We start from the raw sequence: 21481 nt of genomic DNA, 5'->3' as shown, positions 1-21481 counted from the left end.
AATTTCACTTTTCATAGATCTCCCCATAGCATATAAATGTCAAAGATTCCCAACATTTCTGAGACACTATCTGTGCTATCATTTTAAAATACAGTGATGTACCAAGTATATTTTATGACCCTAAATAAGATATTTTAAATATTTCCCAGGTCTAAATTGAGATTTTCTCTTTCTATTTTGCAGGTATGATACCTTGGAAAATAAATAGTTTTCTCTTTTCTTTAATTGTATTCTATCCATGTTTAATTCTTTACTTTTTGCCTTTAATCTGACCTGTAGGCATCAGTGACTACTTTATACTGATATTATTATATAGTTTCAATAACTGACTGCTACTCCCCCTCAACAGAGTGATTTAAACTTATTTAATATATCTTTACATGTCTGTCCTTCTACATTCAGGAAAATACCCTATATTTCTAATTGGAACACTTGAAAACTGATAAACAGTTGACCCTGGAACAGCACTAGGTTTTATAAGCATGCCAACATCTGTACCTATGGCAGATTGCTTCCAGAATCAGTTGTGAATACCAAAATCTCCATGCTCTCATGTCCCATAGTCAGCCCTCCTTCCACAACCAGATGTATCCAACAGTGAATTTCTAATACTAAATTTATTGAAAAAAAATTTGTGTATAGTGGACCCACACAGTTCAAATCAGTGATTTTCATGGTTAAACTATGTATTCCTTACACTTATTATATATGTATATATATATATATGTATATATATACATGTATACATATATATACATATTTATAATATATAATAAAATGTTATAAATGTCACATTTATATAAAATATATTTTACATTACATACATGTAAAATCACTACTAAAAGTCAGAGAATATAAGAGAGTATCAGAGAATATAAACCAACAGTAGCGCATTTGAAAAACAAACATAATTATGGAAAACACACTCAAATAAGGGCTTATTTCTACATGTGCACACACACACATTTTAGTTTTGAACAAAATAAGGCTCATATATTAGATACTGTTTCAGAATGTACTTTTTTCCCATAAAATATTTTGAGATAATTTTGCAATAGTAATTCCTTTGTGAATATTTTTCTCTACCCTTAAAGGGAAAAATACAAGTTACTGTGTTTTTTTTTTTTTTTTTTAAATACATTGCATATTCTGTTACAGGGAGATAGGAAGAAGAGTTTTTAATATTGAAGTAAAATGGACTTTCCATATAGCACATGCTTTAATTTAGAAAGTATCTTCTCCCTTTACTATTTATCTACGTACTTGAAGGATGTGCCATTCTCCTACAATAAAGTATATGTTCCTTTGCATGAGAAATGGTTCTATATCTCATTTATCTTTGCATTTCCTAGTAAGGCAGAGAGTAGCTGATGCAGTTTTTTATTAAAAACTACATTTTATTAAAAATACCACCCTGTTCTAGTTGTTGAATTCATATATTCATATGAAAATTAGATATTTTCTTTCACTATTCCAAGTGTAATCCAGGGTACCTGATTTTTGGCAACATACTTGTTTGTATTCATTGTGGAGCTAGCAAACTATTTACACTGCTTTGCTAATATGACTGTGTTTGTTTTTAAACAGTTAGATCATTGCTACTTTTAATTATTACTGTTTTTAAACAGTGGATATTTATTATTCTCAATAACTATTATTAAAAATCAAAGGACACTATGATACAAATGAAAACAATATAGATCTTAAGATGTCTATGAATAATTATAAGCAAACAAATTGGACAATCCAGAAGAAATAGAAAAATATCTAAAAACATACAAATTTCCAAGATTGAAACATGAAGAAATGGAAAATCTGGAGAGACTGGTTACTAGTAACAAGATTGAAAATAAGTCAAGCAGAGTAAAATAAGTCAAACAAATACAAATACCATGTGATTTCACTTATATGTGGAATTTTAAAAAATCGAACCCAAATGAATAAACCCTAAACCCTGCAAAACCATACTTATAGACAGAGCATATACTTGTTGCTGCCAGAGGAGAGGAGGTTGGGGGTAGGAAGAATGAATTGGGGGTGGTGTCAGGACATATAAACTTCCAATTATAAAGTACATACTTCATGGGTATATGATCTACACCATGGGGAATATAGTTAATAATATTTTCTTAACTTTGTATGATTACAGATAATAACTAGACTTATGGTGGTAATCCTTTCTTAATATATATAGGCATAGAATTGCTATGGTGTAAACATGAATGTAGTGAAATATTGTATGTCACATACTTGAATAAAAATTAAATATGGCATTTTTCACATGTTGCATACACTAAATACTTAATAATCCTTTCCCTATCTTTGAATGATGATAAACATTTGAAGTTAATTTTCATTTTAAATATATATATATATATAATATGCTATAAAATATTTTCTTCTTCAATGTGATTTAATCATATAATAATGGGTCACCTAAATGATTTCTCTTACAGGATTTATCTTTTAGAATTTTAAAAATGTATATTCTATGCCATGTTTCTCAGAATCAAATGAGTTGATATTGTACGATTAAATATATGAAGTAGGTAGATTGGAGTGGAATAAAAATATTTTGCAATCAGCAAAATGAACAAGTGGGTAAGAAGGCCAAACTATGTTCACATGAAAAATCAATTCAAAAGAGAGGCTATGTTCAATATCTTTAAACTTTGTACGTAGCTTGGAAATTTAAAATATTAAGCACTGATGGTGTCTCTTCTTTAGATAATCCTAATAGTGAAGTAGTGAAATCTTGCTATTTTAATTTGCTGTTCCCTGAAGACTTATTATGTGAAGCATCTTTTCATACATGTATTTGTCATTTCTACATCTTTATTGGTGAAGCACTTGTCAAGATTTTGGCTCATTTTCTTAATGGGGTTGTTTGTTTTCTTATTGTTGAATTTTAAGAGATTTCTGTATATTTTGGATAATAGTTCTTTATCAGATGTGTCTTCTACAAATATTTTTTCCTGGGTGTAGCCCATCTTCTAATTTTCTTGACATAGTATAGCTAGTACAGAAAGTTTTAATTTTAATGAAGTCCAATTCAAAAATTATTTTTTTCATGGATCACGCCTTTGTCATTGTTATCTAAATAGTTATCACCATACCCAAGGTCATCTACCCAAGGTTTTCCCCTATGTTATCTCCTAGGGGTTTTATAACTTTGAGTTTCAATAATACATTTGGGTTTGTGATCGACTTTAAATTAATTTTTATGAAGGGTATAAAATCTGTATCTAGATTTATTTTTTTTAATATGGATGTCCAGTTGTTTGTTGAAAAGACTCTCTTTACTCCATTGTAATGCTTTTGCTCCTTTGTCAAAGATCAGTTGACTACATTTCAAGACTCTGTTTCTGGACTCTCTTTTCTGTTCCATTGACCTATTTGTTCCTTCACCAATACCACACAGTTTTGTAACTGTAAGTCTTAAAGTCAAGTATTGTCAGTTCTTCAATTTTGTTCTTCTCTTTCAGTTATTGTGTTGGCTATTCTGTCTTTTATTTCTGTAATCAGCTTGTGCATTTGATAACTTGCCAGGAGTTTTACTCAGATTTCAAAGAATGTATGGATGATGTTAGTTATAGGTTTTATGTAAATATTATTTAACAAGTTGAAGGAGTTCCCTTTTATTCCTAGTTTGCTGAGTGTTTTTATCATGAATAGGTGTTGGATTTTGCCAAATGCTTTACTGCATATGTAATCATGTAATTTTTCTTTTAATACTGTTGATTTACTTTGAAATATTGAATAAACTTTGCATACCTATGATAAATCCTGGCATAATAAACTTTTGAATAAGTATTTACTATAAATTTTAGTAATAATTATTTGGAATATAAGTGGAATAAGAAATGGAGCCTTTATTTGTACATTTACAATGACCAAGAGTATACTGCAGAAGGGAATAGCCACCCACTCCAGCATTCTTGCATGGAGAATTCCATGGACAGAAGAGCCTGGTGGGCTACAGTCCATGCAGTCACAAAGAGTTGGACATGTTGAGCAACCAACACTTTTCTCAGGATATACTAAGAATGATTCACTCATTATTTAATTATTTCTTACTATTGGCCCATTATCAGTCTTCTCAATTTTATATAGGATAATAATGAAACTGAAAAAAGTTTGTTACTTGAAAAAGGTTAAGAAAATTAAAAGAATGTGATGATATTCAGAATCAAGATGCATCTTAGCAAAATACTTTTTATCCTGTTAGATTGAAAATATTAAGATAAAACTGATCTGATATTATATTTACACTTAAATAACTGGCATATCTTTTAATTTAAATATGTTAAATCACATAAACATGTGTGTGCATATATATAAGCATATTTATATATAAATGTATGTATATAAATTAGATTCCCTATGGAAAAGATATTAAATATGATTTGTATATACACTAAATTGAACATGTTTAAGCAAACATTTCCTGCTGCTGCTATTATTGCTATTGTTGTGTTAATATTATTGAACCCTATAGATGCAATGAAAAGAAATCCTGATTCCATTTGTGGTTTAAACTAATGGTCTTTAAAGTCTTTCCTCCCATTCTGATTTTCTCCTGTTCAATAAAAAGCATGTGAATAATGTTACACTGCAGAGGTGAACATCTCCTTGCTAAAAAAAGGTAATGTACAGTTTTGCCACCCCAAAATGATATGTACTGCAAGGTTCATCTATTTTACCTTTAGAAATTAGGATATTTATTTCAGTGAAAAGAAATTCTTTCTTCATACTCTATATAATATAATAGAATTGTTTCAATCAAAAAGCAATTTAAGTCAACAACATATTGAACTGTAATTAAAGATTTATGATTCCATTAAAAGGTAATATTATAGTTAATCCCTAATAATAAAGCACTTCATAAAAGTTCAGTGATATACTCAAGCAGGAATACAAACAAGTTTTTTCAAATATTTACTGGGCTAGTGATTTTATTGAAATATTAACACTTGAATTTCAGTAGTATATGAGACTGATTTTATTTTTTTTTCCTTTTTTTTTTCCATTTATTTTTATTAGTTGGAGGCTAATTACTTCACAACATTTGTGGAATTATTATTATCTTTCCCTGCATATATGTGCAGAATATATTTATTGGATACCTGGATATCCTTTGAAAAATATTGTGATGCTTTCTTTTCAATATATTTCAATCTACACATGGACATCACCAGATGGTCAACACCAAAATCAGACTGATTATATTTGCAGCCAAAGATGGAGAAGCTCTATACAGTCAGCAAAAACAAGACCAGGAGCTGACTGTGGCTCAAATTATGAACCCCTTATTGCCAAATTCAGACTTAAACTGAAGAAAGTGGGGAAAACCACTAGACCATTCAGGTATGACCTAAATCAAATCCCTTATGACTATCGAGTGGATGTCAGAAATAGACTGAAGGGATTAGATCTGATATACAGAGTGCCTGATGAACTATGGACAGAGTTTCATGACATTGTACAGGAGACAGGGATCAAGACCATCCCCAAGAAAAAGAAATGCAAAAATGCAAAACGGCTGTCTGAGGAGGCCTTACAAATAGCTGTGAAAAGAAGAGAAGGGAAAAACAAAGGAGAAAAGAAAAGATATACCCATTTGAATGCAGAGTTTCAAAGAATAGCAAGGAGAGATAAGAGAGCCTTCCTCAGCGATCAATGCAAAGAAATAGAGGAAAACAATAGATTTGGAAAGACTAGAGATTTCGTCAAGAAAATTAGAGCTACCAAGGGAACATTTCATGCAAAGATGGGCTCATAAAGAACAGAAATGGTATGGACCTAACCGAAGCAGAAGATATTAAGAGGTGGCAAGAATACACAGAAGAACTGTATAAAAAAGATCTTCACAACCCAGATAATCATGATGGTGTGATCACTCACACTCACCTAGGGCCAGACATCCTAGGATGTGAAGTCAAGTGGGCCTTAGGAAGCATCATTATGAACAAAGCTAGTGGAGGTGATGGAATTCTAGCTGAGCTATTTAAAATCATTAAAAACTAATGCTGTTAAAATGCTGCACTCAATATGTTGGCAAATTTGGAAAACTCCAAATTTGGAAAACAGAAGTGGCCACAGGACTGGAAAAGGTCAGTTTTCATTCCAATCCCAAAAAAGGGAAGTGCCAAAGAATGTTCAAAGTACTGCACAATTGCACTTATTTTGCATGCTAACAAGGTTATGGTCAAAATCTTTGAAGCTAGTACATGGAACAAAAACTTCCAGATGAACAAGCTGGATTTAGGAAAGGCAGAGGAACCAGAGATCAAGTTGCCAACATTCATCATATCATAGAGAAAGCAAGGGAATTCCAGAAAAACTGCTTCTTTGACCATGCCTAAGCCTTTGACTGTGTGGATCACAACAAACTGTGGAAAATTCTTAAAGAGATGGGAATACCAGACTGCCTTATATGCCTCTTGAGAAACCTGTATGCAGGTCAAGAAGCAACAGTTAGAACTGGACATGGAACAACAGAACAGGTTCAAAATTGGGAAAAGAGTATATCAAGGCTGTATACTGTCACTCTGCTTATTTAACTTATATGCAGAATACATCACGTGAAATGCCAGGCTGGATGAATCACAAGCTGGAATCAAGATTCTGGGAGAAATATCAACAACCTCAATTATGCACATGATACCACTCTAATGGAAGAAATGAAGAGAAACTAAAGAGCCTCTTAATGAGTGTATAAGAGGAGAGTAGATTCGCTTGCTTCAAATTCAACATTCAGAAACCTAAGATCATGGCATCTGGGCCCATCACTTCATGACCAGTGGGGGGGATGGAAACAGTGATAGCCTTTATTTTCTTGGGCTCAAAATTCACAGCAGATGGTGACTGCAGCCTTGTAATTAAAAGATGCTTGATCCTTGGAAGGAAAGCTATGACAAATGTAGATAGCGTATTTTAAAAAGCAGAGACATCACTGCACCAACAAAAGTCTGTATAGTCAAAAGTATGGCTTTTCCAGCAGTTATGTACAGATGTAAGAGGTGGACCATAAAGAAGGCTGCGCTTCAAAGATTTGATTCTTTCAAATTGTGGTGATGTAGAAGTCTCTTGAGAGTCCCTTGGACTGCAAGGAGATCAAATCAGTCAGCCCTAAAGAAAATCAACACTGAATATTCATTGGAAGGACTGATGCAGAAACTCCAATACTTTGGCCACCTGATGTGAAGAGCCAACTCATTGGGAAAGACTGATGCTGGGAAAAATTGAGTGCAGGAGAAGGGCCCAGCAAAGAATGGCTGGATAGTATCACTGACTCAACAGGCATGAGTCTGAGCAAACTCTGGAGATACTGAAGGACAGAGAAGACTGGCGTGCTGCAGTCATGAGGTTGCAAGGAGTTGGGGATAACTTAGCTGATAAACAGCAACAAATGGATTTTTTTTTTAACCAGTTGCAAAGAATATCTGAAGCAATGCTCAAAAAATAGCTTAAACCTTGGATAATAGCTAACTAAACTTTAACTCAAAACTGAGAAAAAAATCAAGATTTCATTTTGAGCTCTATAATGACTAAGCTATCTAACTATCAATAAATACAAAATAAGACTAGTAAAAAGGATCTTCTTTAGCAAGACTAGAGAACCTTAGGAGTACTGACTAGATTAAGACAATATCCTAGGTAGGCCTGGAATTCTAGAGTGGCTCATGCTTATGCTCAATCACTCTGTTCTGTCTGACTTTTTGCAACCCTATGAACTGTAGCCCACCAGGCTCCTTTGTTCATGGAATTTTTTAGGTGAGAATATTGGAGTAGGTTGCCATGCCCTCCTTCAGGGTATCTTCTCTACTCAGGGATCAAGCCCATGTCTCCTGTATCTCCTATATTGCAGGCAGATTCTTTACCACTGAACCACAGGGCCAGTCCCAAGTAGAGGTATAACGTTTAAAATTTCATGGGGTATGTGGCCTTTTCATTGTCTTTTCCTTCATTTCTTTCAGAAATCTCCTAAAATCAAGAAGGACAAAAATATGAAATGCAATGTATATTTGGAACAATAACAGGAAGAGTTGTATATTCTGACACTATTATATGGGGTAAGTCTGTTAAATGGAGGTCAATTTATTCATAGGTAATGGTTTGGAAAGATGTCAACAAAAGGTACCCATGGCTGAAAACTTCAGACTAGTATGATTGAGGCATTTCTCCGAATTAAGTGAGACAGTTTGAGATTCAAAACCAAAATTGCTTATTTGAAACAGGGGACATATATTATGGCTGTGACAGTGTTTCCTCTTTCCAACCTCATTTGGCATGAAAAAGCTTCAGGAAGTTGTCTATGTATGAGCAATTCCAAAGAGAAGTCATTAAAGAAAGTATGTTCTGCAGGGAGGCTGACTGGTGGGGAAGAACCATATTGCATTATAAGCAGTAGCCTATAAGCAGCTGACTATTGGCAGAAATTAAGATTAAGAGACTATACTTAAATAGTTGCTTTCATTTCACAAACAAATCTTTCCTTTACTATTATATCACCCTAGTTGTCCTGATCAATGTTGGTTAGGAACTAATTACATTATTTGAATACAAGTAAAATGAAAAATATCAACCATAGAATCAATAAGATGTATGGACAAAATAAAATAATGAACATCCAAATGGTTGTACTCACTGGAAAGAAAAAAAAAAAAAAAACTACTACAGAGAAATGTAAGCACTGTGACCAAAAATTTCATCATTACACTTTTAGAAAATATATAATAAGTCAATGTCATTTTACTTTTGTGAAAAATTTTAAGGGACAATATATCAAACTAGAGAAACTAATGGAACTCTGAGAAAAACCATAACAGAAAAATCTATCTTAGAGGAAAAAAATTACCTGAGGTAGCATAAAGGATGCAATATGGGGGATGAAAGAGACAAGTGAAAAAATTCACAAAATAAAAAAAAAAAATTAAAAGAGTCAAAACTACATGAAAATCAAGAACACTTTTGATGAGAAAGTATTGAAATCAGGAATTGAAAATACATACTTAATCTTCGGGAAAAAAATCAAGTAACCAACTTAAAGCTATCTAATAAAGCTATTTAATTTCAAAACTTATCAAGAATTAAAGGGAAAAGTGAGGAAGCTTCACAGATATAATTACATTCTGCAATCAGTTGACTTTAGGTTAATAAAAGGAAGTTTATCTTGTGTGAGCATGATCAAATCAGTTGATCCTCTGAAAGAAGGCTTAGTGGTAAAGGACAGACTCTCTTTCCTGAGGCAAGCTTTATCCAGCTGCAAGAAAACCAATCTTTCCAACAATGCATTAAGTTGAAGAGGATCCCAAATCCTTTGGTTAACACTGCAAAGATAATCTAATTGTGCGTGTTTGCTGTAAGTCAGAATTATTAAGCAAAAGTATGATGTGGTCATCATCAACTCAATGGACATGAGTTTGAGACAGTGAAGGAAGCCTGATGTTCTGCAGTTTCATGGGGTTGCAGAGAGTCAGACACAACTGAGCAAATGAACAAAATGATGTGGTCATAATGAATCCAACCAACACAGAGAACTGTACTGAATTGAGTAGAAAGCTGAAAACTGTTTTCTATCATATTTACCTTCTAGCATAAAGGAGTTTAGTGTTCATCAACTTATATTGCTCAATAGTTGTTATCTCTCTTTTCCTTCTGTTGTCTGAATTTTTATCAAGCTATTTAATCTATGAGTTATATTTTTGCAAAATTGAATTGATATGATATTTGTGGCATTGAATAGCCATATAAAATGTTAATGAGTTACAAAAAATTTTTTTCCATAAGCCTGAAATTCATCAAATTGCCAACATACTTTGGATTATAGAAAAAGCAAGAGAACTCCAGAGAAATATCTACTTCTGCTTCATGGACTATGCTAAAGCCTTTGACTGTGTGGATCACAACAAACTGAAAATTTCTTCAAGAGACGGGAATACCAGACCACCATACCTGCCTCCTGATAAATGTGTATGCAGGCCAAGAAGCAACAATTAGAACCGGACATGGAACAATGGATTGGTTCCAAATTGGAAAGGAGAACATCAAGGCTGTATACTGTCATCCTGCTTACTTATATGCAGAGAACATCATGCAAAATGCCGGACTGGATGAAGCACAAGCTGGAATCAAGATTGCCAGGAGAAATATCAATAACCTTAGATAGGCACATGACACCAAGTTTATGGCAGGAAGCAGAGGAACTAAAGAGCCTCTTGATGAGAGTGAAAGAGGAGAGTGAAAAAGCTGGCTTAAAACTCAACATTCAAAAAAAGAAAAGATTATTGCATCCGGTCCCATTACTTCATGGCAAATAGATGTGGAAGCAATGGAAACAGTGAGAGACTTTATTTTCTTGGTCTCCAAGATCACTGCAGATGATGACTGCAACCATGAAATTAAAAGATGCTTGCTCCTTGGAAGAAAAGCTATGACAATACTAGACAGCATGTTAAAAAGCAGACACGTTACTTTCCCGACAAAGGTCCAGCTAGTCAAAGCTATGGATTTTCCAGCAGTAATGTATGGATGTGAAAGTTGGACCATAAAGCTGAGCACTGAAGAGTTGATGCTTTTGAACTGTGGTGTTGGAGAAAACTCGAGAATTCCTTGGGCTGCAAGGAGATCAAACCAGTCAGTCCTAAAGGATCAGTCCTGAATATTCATTGGAAGGCCTGATGCTGAAGCTAAAGCTCCAATACTTTGCCAGCTGATGTGAAGAACTAACTCATTGGAAAAGACCCTGATGCTGGGAAAGATAGAATGCAGTAGGAGAAGGGGACTACAGAGGATGAGATAGAAGGATGGCATCATCAACTCAATGGACGAGTTTGAGCAAGCTCTGGGAGTTGGTGATGGGCAGAGAAGCCTGGCATACTCCTGTACATGGGGTCGCAAAGAGTCAGACACAACTGAGTAACTGAACTTAACTGAAGTCTGAAATTCATAATTTAGATTCTCATGTTTTCTATCATTTTATAACAGTGTTTTATGTCAGAAACACTGGTGCATGGAGAATTGAAATGATACATGGAAATGGAAAAACATGCTCTATATTTCTTAATATATGCTCAAAGTTCACATGTTTTTGAATGTATGTAGAGAACACATGATGTCTTTGATGTTCCCAAAAAGTTTAAAGACAATAATAAATGTGTGATGTACAGAAATGGGCACTCTTTGCTGATGCACTGATGTTATCATGTAAACGTCTTTATACAGTATCTCATTAAGATCTCCAATGTTTCAATAGTCATAGTCATTATTTGTTATCCTTTTGAGGAATATGGGATTTTAAATTGTTTCAGAGCAGCTGTTCAAAGAAGCCACTTGAGTAGTGAGGGTTATTACTGACAGTCTCAGCATGATGATTGCATTACCGTGTGCTGGAATATGATTTTGAAAAATGAGAAGTACTCTATCTAGGAAGAGAGGAATGACTTGCTGTTTGTTTCTGAATAACTCAGTCTGCCACATGTTAGGTTGGAATAGATACAAAAACCCAGTTTATTGAAACCCCAGTAAAAAGTGTCAATAAAGTAAACTACAGGAAATCTGAGGTTTGATATGCATTTGGCGAATAATTGACAGAATTTTTAAAAGTGAAAAAAAATCAATGGAATAAGATCCTCACATGTGATTGTTACCAAAGATATTTTGTTATTATTATCACAACTTATTTCCTTCATTTCTAGAATGAATACAGTTCAGGTTCTTCTTCCTGTCTCTTGGTTGTTTTTCAGAAGTTGTCTGATAATTTTTATTCTAACAGTTCAACTTTTATTTTAAATATCTTAGGAAGATACAGAACATACCCTACTGCTATAAATTATTGTGAAAGCCAATTTCTCCTTTTAATAAGTATTGCTTGATGTAATAATATTATGTGCATGCATGTATGCTAAGTCGCTTCAGTCATGTTCGACTCTTTGTGACCCCATGGACTGTAGTCTGCTAAGCTCTTCTGTCTATGAGATTCTCCAGGCAGGAATACTGGAGTGGGTTGCCCTCCTCCAGGGGATCTTCCTACCCAGGGATCGAACCTGGATCTCTTCTGTGTCCTGCATTAGTAGGCAGGTTCTTTACCACTACCACCACCTGGAGAGCCCAATCATATTATACATCTATAGTTATATTTATAATGGTATTATATATGTATACTTTTCTGCAAGAAAGCTCCATCAAAATGGTCAAGCAATTAAGTTTACTAAATGGTTTAACTTTATGATGTATATACTATTGTAGTCTAATTTTACAATCATTCAAACTAGTTTAGATATTCCTTCCAGATTCTATATTTTGGCATAGCCAAGAAAGATAAATGTTACCTATATCTTTTATATATATAAATGATTTACATATAAAGAAACCATATGTATTTTTTCCAAGATAAGAAATACATAATACCACCTCAGGGGGAAAATGTAGAATGACACTAAAGGATGAATACATTCCTCTCTTTTCCTCTCTCCAATCTTCCACCTTGCACACTGAGCCCAGAGCTCCCTGTAGGACCAGTTGAAGTAGTTTTTGCAACTACATTTCAGTTCAAAATTGTTTCTTTCTGCAATCTTAAGACATTCCCTGTTCAGTTTCTTACACAAATATCCTTTTCCTGGAGTCTGCACCAGCAAATCTGGTCAGTGACTCAAAAACATATAAACATGCTCACATATATGGACACACCCACTTCTTAAACACACAGACATAGAAATATGACACGTCTATGTTTTGTTGCTTATCTTCCCCCTACAGGTATTTTCATGTAATCTGAGTGTGTCTTGGGGAATGGGGAATAGTGCTGCTCACCCTACAGTCTTCCTCTGGCAAATACAATGTTTTCATGATTGAATACTCTCTAATTAGTGCAATTCTGGAAAATAATGAGTTTACCATAAAGGAGTTGGTTTTTTGAATCAGGTGGCCAAATTATTGGAGCTTTGTGCTACAGTCTAAGGTATCACAAAGAATTGGACATGACTTAGTGACTCAACAACAATACCATAAATAGTAATGTTGAATGGCAGGTCAGATAAAGGAATAAAGCATAAATAAAGCTGGCTTTTTTGTTCTCTGACTTGGAAAAAACTTTTTATTTAGTTTTAGAGTAGACTGTTTTTACCATATGGTTGCCACAAGCCATGTGCAGCTACACATATTTAAATTTACATTAGTTAAATTTGGGCTTTGGACCCCATGGACTGTAGCCCACCAGGTTCCTCTGTCTATGGAATTTTTCAGGCAAGAATACTGGAGTGGGTTGCCATTTCTTTCTCCAGGGATCTTCCCAACCCTGTGATTGAGCCCAGGTCTCCTGCATTGCACGCAGATTCTTTACCAACTGAGCTACCAGGGAATTCCCTTATATTTAAATTTGTATTAATTAAATTTAAGTGAAATTTAAAACAGTTTAATTTGAAATTTAAAATTTTAAACCTCCCTAGTCATATTTGAAATGCACAGAAAACACACAAACTACCACACTGAGTTTTCAGATTATAGAACACCTTACTATCAAAGAAAATCCTATTGAAAAGTATTAAGAGGTAAAATGCCAGGCAAATGCTGTCCTTTAGACATGTCAATCTTTATCGAATTTTGCCATATCTGAATGATTGTTCAGAAGTTGTAATCTCAAGGAAAGGTGCTCAGCAGAAGGATGGTTGGTGATGGTGTTTAAAACACATTGAGTACCTAAAATTATTTTGATTCTAAAAAGAAAGGCAACCATTGGAGCATCCTGAAAAAAGTCAAACTACATGAACAGATATTTGTAAAAAAAAATTTAAATTTTGTGGTAAATTGCCTTTGTTTAAAAATATATTAGTTGAAATTAATAAATAAGTACAAAGAACATCTGTAAATCATTCAACTGTTCCCAAGATACTTCTATTAAATCCCAATTACTAGGTAGAAAAGCACAGCTCTTACATGCTCAATAGTCCCCCTGCAGCTCTGTGCACACAAAAAGGATTACTGCTGAACTATGTATGTGTGTATGTAACTATATATATATATACATAAAACATATATATACACTACATATATAAATCTTGGGTAGCAAGAAAGTTAGGGCTATATATAGGCATGGACATGTTACATAAAAATATAGCAGATATGTATCAGTGCACATTTGCAATAGGACCTACACTTGTTAACCTCAGTTCTGACAAAACGTGGTCCACTGGAGAAGGGAATGGCAAACCACTTCATTATTCTTGCCTTGAGAACCCCATGAACAGTATGAAAAGGCAAAAATATATCACAATGAAAGCTGAACTCCCAAGGTTGGTAGGTACCCAGTATACTACTGCAGAAGAGTGGAGAAATAACTCCAGAGAATGAAGCGAAGGAGCCAAAGTGAAAACAATGCCCAGTTGTGGATGTGACTGGTGATGGAAGTAAAGTCCGACGCTGTAAAGAACAATATTGCATAGGAATCTGGAATGTTAGGTCCATGAATCAAGGTCAATTGAAAGTGGTCAAACAGGAGATGGTAAGAGTGGAAATCAACATTTTAGGAATCAGTGAACTAAAATGGACTGGAATGGGTGAGTTTTAATTCAGATGACCATTATATCTACTACTGTGGGCAAGAATCCCTTAGAAGAAATGGAGTTGCCCTCATAGTCAACAAGAGTTTGAAATGCAGTCCTTGGGAACTATCTCAAAAACTACAGAATGATCTCTGTTCATTTCCAAGCCAAATCATTCAATATCACTGTAATCCAAGTCTATCTTCCAACAACTAATGCCAAAGAAGCTGAAGTTGGAATGTAAAAGTTGGGAGTCAGGAGATCCCTGGTATAACAGGCCAGTTTGGCCTTGGAATACAAAAATGAAGCAGGGCAAAGTCTAAGAGTTTTGCCTAGAGAACATACTGGTCAGAGCAAATACCCTCTTCCAACAACACAAAAGATGATTCTACACATGGACATCACAAGATGGTCAATACAACTCAGATTGACTATATTATTTGCAGCCAAAGATGGAGAAGCTCTATATAGTCAGCATAAATGAAACCATCAACTGAATGTGGCTCAGATCACGATTTCCTTATTGCAAAATTCAGATTTAACTTGAAGAAAGTAGGGAAAACCACTAGATCATTCAGGTATGACCTAAATCAAATCCCTTATGATTATACAGTGGAAGTGGTAAATAGAGTCAAGAGATTAGATTTGATAGAGTGCCTGAAGAAATACTGAAAGAGGTTCATGACATTGCACAGGAGGCAGTGATCAAGACCATCCCCAAGAAAAAGAAATGAAAAAAGGCAAAATGGTTGTCTGAGGAAGCCTTACAATTAGCTGAGAAAAGAAGAGAAGCTAAAGGCAAAGGAGAAAAGGAAAGATATACCCATTTGAATACATAGTTCCAAAGAATAGCAAAGAGAGATAAGAAAGCCTTCCCCAGTGAGCAATGCAAAGAAATACAGGAAAATAGAATGGGAAAGACTAGAGAACTCTTCAAGAAAATTGGAGATACCAAGGGAACATTTCATGCAAAATTGGCACAATAAAGGACAGAAACAGTAGGGACCTAACAGAAACAGAAGATATTAAGAGGAGGTGGCATCAATACACAGAAGAACTATATAAGAAAGATCTTAGTGACCCAGATAACCATGAAGGTATGATCATTCACCTAGAGCCAGACAGCCTGGAATGCAAAGTGAAGTGGGCCTTAGGAAGCATCACTACAAACAAAGTTAGTGGAGGTGATGGAATTCCAGTTGAGCTATTTCAAATCCTAAAAAATGATGCTGTGAAAGTGCTGCGCTCAATATGTCAGCAAACTTGAAAACCTCAGCAGTGGCCACAGGACTGGAAAAGGTCAGTTTTCATTCTAATCCCATTCTAATCCCAAAGAAAAGCAATGTCAAAGAATGTTCAAAGTAATACTCAAAATTCTTGAAGCCAGGCTTCAACGGTATGAGAACCAAGAACTTCCAGATGTTCAAGCTGGATTTAGAAAAGGCAGAGGAAACAGAGATGAAATTGCCAACATCCGTTGGATCATAGAAAAAGTAAGAGAGTTCAAGAAAAATATCTACTTCTGCTTTATTGACTTTGCCAAAGACTTTGTGTGGATCACAGCAAATTACTGAAAATTCTTCAAGAGATGGGAATACCAGCCCACCTGACCCGCCTCTTGAGAAATCTGTATGTAGGTCAATATGCAGCAGTTAGAACCGAACATGGAACAATAGAATGGTTTCAAATTTGGAAAGGAATCAGTCAAGGCTGTATATTGTCACCCTGTTTATTTAACTTATATGCAGAATACATCATGCAAAATGCTAGGTTGGATGAAGCACAAGCTGGAATCAAGATTCCCAGGAGATATATCAATAACCTCAGATTTGCAGATGACACCCCCTTTATGACAGAAAGGGAAGAGGAACTAAAGAGCCTCTTGATGAAAGTGAAGAGGAGACTGAAAAAGTTGGCTTAAAACTCAACATTCAGAAAACTAAGATCATAATATCTGACCCTATCACTTCATGAAAAATAGATGGGGAAACAATGGGAACTGTGACAGACATTATTTTCTTGGGATCCAAAATCACTGCACATGGTGACAGCAGCCATGAAATTAAAATATGCTTGCTCTTTGGAAAAAAAGCTATTACCAGCCTAGACAGCACATTAAAAAGCAGAGACATTACATTGCAGACAAAGGTCCAACTAGTCAAAGCTATGGATTTTCCAGTAGTCATGTATGGATGTGAGAGTTGGCTCATAAAGAAAGCTGAGCGCCAGAATTGACACTTTTGAACTGTGGTGTTGGAGAAGACTCTTGAGAGTCCCTTGGACTGTAAGGAGATCCAACCAGTCAATCCTAAAGGAAATCAGTCCTGAATGTTCATTGGAAGTTCTGATGCTGAAGCTGAAGCTCCAATACTTTTGCCACCTGAAATGAAGAACTGACTGATTCGAAAATACCCTGAGGCTGGGAAAGATTGAAAGCGAAAGGAGAAGGTGACAACAGAGGATGAGATGTTTGGATGGCATCACCAGCTCAATGGACATGAGTTTGAGCAATCTCCAGAAGCTGGTGATGGATAGGGAAGCTAGTGTGCTGCAGTCCATGGGGTTTTAAAGAGTCAGACATGACTGAACAACTGAACTGAACTCTTCACCATTAAATTATGTCTTTGTTTTAAAGTATGCACTATAGTTTGTTTTTTTAATAACACTTATATCCAAAAGGTAAAGCGATTCTATATTATTGAAGTATTCTATATACATAAATATCACAATTTTTTTTTTTACTCTCATACTTAAACAAAATATGCATAATCTTACAAATTTTTTCATTCCTCTTCTTGACCTTAGACCTAGTGGGGCTTGATTTAAAACCGACCATACATTCATTCTTTTATGACTGTTCCTTCTAGATCTTAAAGATATTTCTACCCCATCATTTAAACTTCTCAGTTTTTGTTCCTTATTAGTCCTTATTTTGCAAAATAACCAGCAATTTTAATCTCTTGTCACCTGCTTTTTGGTTTTCTGTCTACCAATTTTCGTTTGCAAATTGCAAATTGATAAAGCTATGTAAGATTCATGAGTGATAAATAGCTGGATGCTACATGAATGATGTATATAACTGCTGGGTTCACATTATGATTCATATACATGCACATATATGCATGTGTGTATATTTATAAGCATATATATGTATGTATATGTTAAATATGTATAGAGAGAATATAAAAATGTGATCTTTCTTCCCTCTTTAACCTCAACTTGATGCCAGTTATCAGTAATCATTTTCCTTGAATCAAAATGTAGGTTTGAAAAAATTATACTAACCTATTTTCTACTGAGCATAGTTTAACATATTTTAACATAGCATAAGAGCACAAAATCAGGTGGTCAAATGGAAGAGGAAAGATTTTTAAAATGTAAGTTAAGATAATCCTTTTATTTCCCCTAACTCTTCGTGTTATTTTCATCTCCTACACTAATATTCTGGTCTTCTATCCTGATTTCATGAAGAATGGGGCTGACCCTGGATAGAGGAGTCTCAAGATAATGCCCTCAAGCTAGTGATGAGTTTGTTTCCTCCCATGCGTTTTACACTTCTCTTCTGGCTTAGGGGAAGACTACTCCTATAATTTCCTCACAATAAAGATATTCTTAATCTTTATCACACAACTGTGATGTTATCACATGATTCAAGAAGGATCAGAAGGAAAGTATAACATATTGATGATATTTTCAAAAAAAAACATGACACGTTGACATCAGGAGTGGAAGCAGGCAGGTTGGGAGAGCATATGTGAAAACCCTAATGGAGGAAGAAAATTAGAACCGAGGAAAAGCTAGAGAATAGCTGCAAATATGGTGATAACCATTTGGGCCTTGTTGCACTAAGAGCTAAGGGAAACTACTTGTATTAGCCAAGCTTTCCGAAGAAACTGAACCAATACAAGGTAGATAGGAACATAGGTAGGTAGGTAAATAGATAATTTATAATGAGGGATTGGCTCACACATTTATGAAACCTAAGCCCTATGATCTGCTGTTTGCACTCTGGAAGGCAATGAAAGACAATGGTAAAGCTCCGGTCCAAACTTAAAGTTCTGAGAACTTGGGGAGTCAATGATGTGAGTCCCAATCCATATCTGAGAGCCAGAGGACCAGGAGAACTGATATGCAAGGGCAGGAGAAGACAGATGTCTCAGCTCAAGCTGAGAACAAATTCACCCTTTGTCTGACTTTCTGTTCTATTTGGGCCCTCAGCAGTTTGGATGAAGCTCACCCCCAGTGAGGTTGATCTCCCCAAGTTAGTCTAATGATCAAACACTAATCTCTTCTGGAAATGCCCTCACAGACACACTTAGAAGCTACTGAGGCATCACTTAGTCAAACTGACACATAAAATTAATCAGACTACTGAATGCTTTTCTAAGTAAAGTAACAGGCTCAGATTTTTATTTGAACACTGTGGGATTAATTGGAAAATATCTTTAGTCTCTTATGTTTCCAAGTGGAGATAGTTTAACAAATTTAGTTGAGTAGAGTTTACTTTCTAATCTCTAGAATAGTGAGGGTATCAATGATTTAAATAATACATAGCTCTATCATAAAAATTCCTACTCAGATACTCATCATGATTTCACCAAGTTTTAATCAGAATCATAAGTTTGGCTTTAGCCAACCAATAATATGATAGCTGAAGGTACCAGAAATTGTGATTGGACTTCATAAATTCATATAAGTATGCATGCTTGCTTGCTCATTATTCTCTTAGTCATGTCCAACTCTGCGATCCCACCAGGCTCCTCTGTTGCTGGGATTTCCTAGGCTAGAATACTGGAGTGGATTGCCATTGCCTTCTCCATCATACATGCATATACAAGATTAAATGGTTTTCTCATCAATATATACTGTGTTGGTATGATAATTAGAGCATTATGTTTAAGTGCTGGGGGAAAAAATAAGGAAAGAGTGCATGTCTGTTAGAACATCACAGTCTACTGGCTAAGAAATTTCAGAATAAGGACTATTATAAAACAACAGAAAGGGATCAATGCAGAGGCTGCAGGACACTATGAAAAGTGAAAGTCAGTCATGTATGACTCTTTGCAACTCCACGGATGTAGTCTGCCAAGCTCCTCTGTCCATGGACTTCTCCAGGCTAGAATAATGGAGTGGGTACCCGTTCCCTTTTCCAGGGGATCTTCCCAACCCAGGGATCGAACCCAGGTCTCCCACATTGCAGGCAGATGCTCTAGACTGTCTGCACCACCAGGGAAGGACACTATGAGAAGGGAACAAACCCCACATTATTGGGATAGTAAAAGTTCTTTAGAGGAAGTAATTTTTGAATCAATTTATTTGGCTAGCAAAGAATATTGTAGGTGAAAGTAGAGGAGAAAATTGAGACACTAGGAACAATATGTTTAAAAGTAAAAACCATGGCATATTTTGAGAAAAGCAGATAATTTCACATCAATGGACTACAAGTGAAAAGAGGAACAATGTTATCTCTCTGTTGAGTAATTAGGAAGAGCAGTCTATCTTGACAAGTCAAGCAACATGATATACTATTTCATATAGATTGCAAGCCCTTATAAAACTGATTTGTCTGAAAACAAAGGCTATATTTATAAGAATGACCATAGAATACATAGTCAAACTGGTTATTTTTTTAATTTCATAAGAGCAGCCTGTTTTGCTTTATATCAAAATTATACAAATTTAGTTATCTATGAAAAATTGTATGAACTTACTATAATGATTTTTGAAATGATTTTAAAACTGCTTGCTCTATGAAAAGTTCAAAATCATAGGTAGTTAGAACATTAGCTGTGTTTTTCCATATTATATATAATTCATTTGTCTCATAATATGCATTTCAGCCTCCTGTGAGCTCTAGGAATGTAAAATGGCTCATTTAACATAGTTAAAGTTGAAATATATTTATAGAACTGTTATATTTATGGCCATTTTTAAATAAATTCAGTATTAAACACTTGTTAACAGAATCATGAGTAGAAATTTGGCTTGTCTTTTCTGTGAAAAGATGGAAAAGAAGCAACACATGGCAAACATTTTCTAATGTACACACAAACAGAAATTTTATCTATCTGGAGGGATTTCCCTTAGAAACCATGATAATTCTATTTAATGTTCTGGAAACAAATTTTGAATGAGATTCTCTGTGCTCTTGGATGCAAAAAACTATTTTCCCCACAATCTCAGTGCTTTTATGCTTTATCACCAATGCCCAAATCTCATTTTCTCCTCCACTATAGTAGTGAAATACTGACTTTCCAAGCCTTTCTGATTGATAGGATTGGGCCATGTGGCACAATTCTGGATAGTAAGGTATAAGCAAAAGCTTTCTGGGGAATGTCTTACGCAAGTTTTATTTATTTATTTGTTTTTCCTAACCAGGAAAAGAGACATGTATGGCTTGTCCTATTGATTTTCCCCTTGTTGCCTTCAACACCAATGTGATGCAACATCATGCTTACTGACAAAGGTATGGTAAATAGGTATTTAATGTTATTAGAAACTGCCCAACTATTTCCCAAAGGGACTGACTACACCATTTCATATCCCACTAATAATGTATGAGAATTACAGTTGCTGACCATTCTTAAAAACACTTGGCATTTTCAGTATTTTCAAAAATTCCTATTTTAGTTATTCTGTTGGGTATTTGAAAGTACCGCATAGTGGTTTTAATTTGTAATTTCCTAATGACTAATGGTTTAGAGCATCTTTACATGGGCTTATGGATAAAGTGTATGTTGTCTGAATCTTTTGCCCACTTTTTAATTGAGTTGCTTGAATTATTACTGAGTGGTATATGTTACTTACATATTTTGCTATTGACATTCTTGTGCAAGTCTTTTTGTTAATATATATTTATTTCTCCTTGATAAAATACTTGGATCTGGGGTTGCTGGTCATAGAGTACATGTACCTTTAGACTGAAGAAACTGCTATAATTA

The 21481-nt window shown here is 34.8% G+C and overlaps 1 long non-coding RNA gene across 1 annotated transcript in view; it reads left to right on the top strand.

Annotated features, from left to right (window-relative positions):
• LOC122428820 overlaps nucleotides 1–20997 on the top strand; it is a 128120-nt gene extending 107123 nt beyond the window's left edge. Inside the window, exons 2-3 of the long non-coding RNA XR_006265825.1 lie at nucleotides 7980–8075; nucleotides 20919–20997. This is a non-coding gene — a long non-coding RNA (uncharacterized LOC122428820). The remainder of the gene's footprint in view (nucleotides 1–7979; nucleotides 8076–20918) is intronic.
• The last annotated feature ends 484 nt before the right edge of the window (nucleotides 20998–21481 follow it).

The sequence above is a fragment of the Cervus canadensis genome, chromosome 27 (assembly GCF_019320065.1).
Source record: "Cervus canadensis isolate Bull #8, Minnesota chromosome 27, ASM1932006v1, whole genome shotgun sequence".
Taxonomy (NCBI): domain Eukaryota; kingdom Metazoa; phylum Chordata; class Mammalia; order Artiodactyla; family Cervidae; genus Cervus; species Cervus canadensis.
This window is presented reverse-complemented; position numbering and strand designations above follow the sequence as displayed.